The sequence below is a fragment of the Arachis ipaensis genome, chromosome B09, assembly GCF_000816755.2.
Source record: "Arachis ipaensis cultivar K30076 chromosome B09, Araip1.1, whole genome shotgun sequence".
Classification (NCBI taxonomy): Eukaryota; Viridiplantae; Streptophyta; class Magnoliopsida; order Fabales; family Fabaceae; genus Arachis; species Arachis ipaensis.
In genome coordinates this window covers 105,706,945-105,711,263 of record NC_029793.2, presented here as the reverse complement: position 1 = coordinate 105,711,263, position 4,319 = coordinate 105,706,945, and positions in this window count along the sequence as shown.

Here is a 4,319-nt window from a genome sequence, read left to right as displayed (position 1 = left end):
TAACTTAAATATTAAAATTTTAGACCAAATTACCCTAACAAAAAAAATTATAAAATAAAAAAAAAAAGAGAAAGAGAGTGTTTTTACTCCTGCGAAAGAGAAAGGAAAGAAGAAGAAGGAGAAATGGAAGAAGAAAAAACTGTCTTCAGTCCACCTCTGCCTCCACTTCCACTGCCATCTCCGTACAATTTTGGTCCCTAAGGTAAGGATGATTTTAAAACCAAGTTAAATCTTAGGAACGATTTTGTATGTAAGAAAAGGTTAAAGACAAAAAAAATTTTTGGTCTATACCTTAAAAACCATAATCATACTTAATCCTTATTATTATTATTATAACGTGTGAAAAGAATAATATAATAGAAAAATTATATTAAAAAAATTATTCTAAAAGAATTGAATAAGAATTTAGATAATAATAGAAATAATACGATAAAATAATGAAATTATAATTTTTTAAAATGCATAGAGAAATTTATGATACTCTCTTATATATTATAAAAATTTATACAAAGAAACTACACATATAAGAGACTTTATTAATTTTTTCTCTAATTTTCATTCACTAATTTTATGCAAAATGTAACATACATTAACAAATACTTTAACTACCTATATACATTACAAATTTTTTAATAATTAGTGGAGGTTTTCTAGTGAGAGTTTTTAAAAATCTACGCAAAATATTTTATTTATGACAAATTATAAAATTCTCCTGCATAATTATTAAAAATTCTCCCACTATTGCACATAATAAAAATTCTCAAACACCCTCCAAACAAACCCTCAGAGCTAGTATCAGAAAACGTGCAACAGGTTAGCTTCGTGTGAGAGAGAAGATATCTCGTCGAAACCCTAAAGTTCGTAGTCGTCGTCGCCTCCATCGCCACTGCTATCACCACCACCATCACATCCATTCATCTCCTTGCCGCCACCGCCACCACATGCTTTGATAATCTCTTTTTCCGTTGTCTCCTCTGTCGACGCATCGTCTCCTTTGGTCGCGACATGATAACTTTTGGGATCTCTCTCTCTCTCTCTCTCTCTCTCTCTCTTCGTTTTTTGTGGAATCTTTTCGATTACTTCTCTGATTTTGGATTTGACTTTTGTTACTTTTGTGATTATTCAGTGAACTTGATGGTGACACAATTAATCTGGATATTTTTGCTTACTGATTTTGCGAAAATTTTTTTGTTTTTATCTAGCTATTCAAGGAATTAGTGATTTTCGACAATATTTAAATTTTTATTTCTATACATGTGCGTGACACTTTTTTTTTGATATGATATCTTTTATTTTATGCTAACGTATAATTTTTTGGATGTTGTCCTTGTTAACTCAGAAAAAATGTTCAATGATATCCTCCGAAAAGTTCAAGGTTCTTTTTTAGTTTTCCTTTCATTTTCTATGGATAGATTTTGTTTTCTCTGATTTATGCTATTGGAGATTTATTACTCTCTCCGTTTGATTTTGTAAATAACTAAATATGTTTTCATCTTTGTTAATTTAATTGTGTTGATGCAATTTCATTATGAAATGATAATATAGAGCTGATTGATTGCTTTTTTTTTTTTTGCTAAAAATCTATTAAAAACTTAATTCTCTTTTTTATTTAACTCTATATTCTTATTGTCGCTTGGTTCAAATTGTTGCAGAAGAAGGATAATTCCAAGAATTCATTGTATATAGAGAATTCGATGGAGGAATATGTCACCAACTTTGATGAAGTGACACAAAATTTTGATTGAGGTAGGGACTAAGAAAGTTTTGAAGCAAATGTTGCATAATGATATTTTTTTTACTTTATTAATGACCTATTGATTAATAGAAAAAAAGAATGAGATATTTTGTTACTCCCTTTAGATATTTTCTTTTGTCGCTCTATCCTTTATAAGAGAACTTGAATCGCTACCTCTATTAGCAAGGGAAGCAAGTAAAGTAAGTAAAGTGAGTAAGAACTAATTTATTGATTTTTTTTAGCTACTTGCAAATCATATTTGTATGTGTGTGTGGACATTCATTATTGATTCTCTAAAAAATGGTACTAATTATTAACTTATACGGTTGCATTGCATCTTTAATTTCTTGTAATCACTTCTTTTTAATTACTTCTCAGCCCATGGTCAAGTGATAGAGAAGAAATTAATCTCCATAGCTCGTGAGATGGAAAAGCTTTGTCCAGAGATTGCAAGTGTAGAGAAAAGACAATGTGCACCTGCCAATCCAGGTATATGCAAGAAGATGAGAATAGTTAAATAATAGTTAAATAATAATACAGAAGATGAGAATTTTCTATCCAATCTCTTGTTTTTAATTTTTGGTTCATTTCAGTCTCTCGCATGTAAGTGGTCTAATCCCTTATTTTTCACCTTCTTTTCATGTTGAGTAGTTAAATAATAGTACAAAAGATGAGAATTTTTTACTCTCTTTCATTTGTTTATTATTCTCTATAGACTAGTTGGTGTTGGAGAGACTTCATTTATAAATCTTGCAGCACCTTTCATCGACGATAATGCTCTAGTTTCTTAGGTTTTCATTTAACTTTTTTGTTAAATGCATTTCTGAATTTCGAATTTGAATTTTATTTTTTTTCTCAATGCTGTATGTAATAGAAAATATAAGTTTAATACTGATATGTATTAGAAAATAGCATGGCTTGCAATCTTTTACATGTGTATACCAACTGGATACACAATTGGTTATGTTTATGGAGGTTTGGTGAGTTTTATCTGGTGTTGTTCATAACACCATTAAATACTGGAACTAACACCTCTCTTCGTTGATTTTATCTTTGTTTGGTTGTGGTTGTAACAGGTTGGAAGTTATATTGGTTGGCGTTATGCTTTTTGAATAGAATCTGTATTGATGCTTGTATTTGCTATTGCTGGGTTTGTTATGAAGACTTTACAGTTGAAAGGTGAACACTCGACACTTATATCAGTTTCATGCAAAAATTGTTTTTGTTTTTTTTTTAATGTTGTTTATACAGGTTTTGTTCCTGCTTATTCAGAAAAGGTACTTGTTTTCCAAAGATAGATCAATTGGGTGATAAGATTTATGTTGTCAATATTCTAGGTATTTCTTCCTCCATTGATATCCTAATATCCTCTATGCTTCAACTGCTTACATAAGATTTGACTTATTTTACTGGTAAATTTGTCAGAAGCTCCCATGTCATATTCATGTTTTTAAAGTCTTATTCTTTTACTATGTCTCACTTTCATTACTTATTTTTTTTGTTAGGTTACATAGCATACAACTTTGTCCTTGATGCACAGTTTGAGATCCTTGTTGACAAAGTGAAATGGTGGCGGTGAACATGGAGCAATGAGAGGTAGTGGAGCTCAAGCTCAACATCATAATGTGGAGAAATTTAAGAGCAGAGAAGAACTTAAAGGAAGAACAAGAGAAGTCAAAGGTAGTGTGCCACAGAGGAGTGGTCAAAACAAGGAGAGTGCGGGACAAGTTACTATTGAGAAAGCAAGGGGGAGACAGAAGAAGAGAAGAGGGTGTTAGTGAAGGATAGAGGTTGCAGGAGGCTAGAGTTGGTGGTGGTGTTGCTGAAACTGAAGTTGCAAAAGCAAACAAGAACCAGGAACAAAGTTGTAATTTGTTCAATCAATAATAGTGATTTATAGCTTCCAGATCCATTTAGTTTCAATTTTAAATAGTTTGCAACCGTTCACTTTGCTGTAATTTTTTCTTATTTGAAATTTAATTTTTGTGAGAATTTTAAACTGCCACAAAAATGTTAAAAAATCGCCAAAATATCAATTCAAAGCTCCCACAAAACAGACAAAGAACTGCCACTAAATTTTATCGTGAGGGTTCTGTAAAACTGCCACAAATAAGTTCGTGGCTCCTCAAATTTTAGAGGTTTAAAAAACTCTCACAAACCTTTTTGTAGGAGTTTCAAACCGCTACAAACTAAAAAAAATGCCACAAATCCACTTAAATCTTGTAGTGATATTAGTTTTCTAGAAGTAGTAATATGTGAACAAACAAATCACTACTTGTTCAAGTTGTCATGATATCAAGTTGATCAACTTGATCTTGTCACATTGTCTTCTTGTACAACTTTATCAAAAAGTTGTATGACAAATTGATAAATATTAAGTTTAATATTATCATTATGTACAACTTGTTTCCAACACATAATTAGGTAATAACTTATTTTTTGATTAAGTCAAAGATTATGACTAAGTTAGTTTATCCAATTTTAATTTTGGTAAAAAATTACCACTAATTAAACTTTCATATGTTATGTATGAATATCATCTTTAAATTGATCAAGTCGTAATATTATATTTAAACTTTAGTTA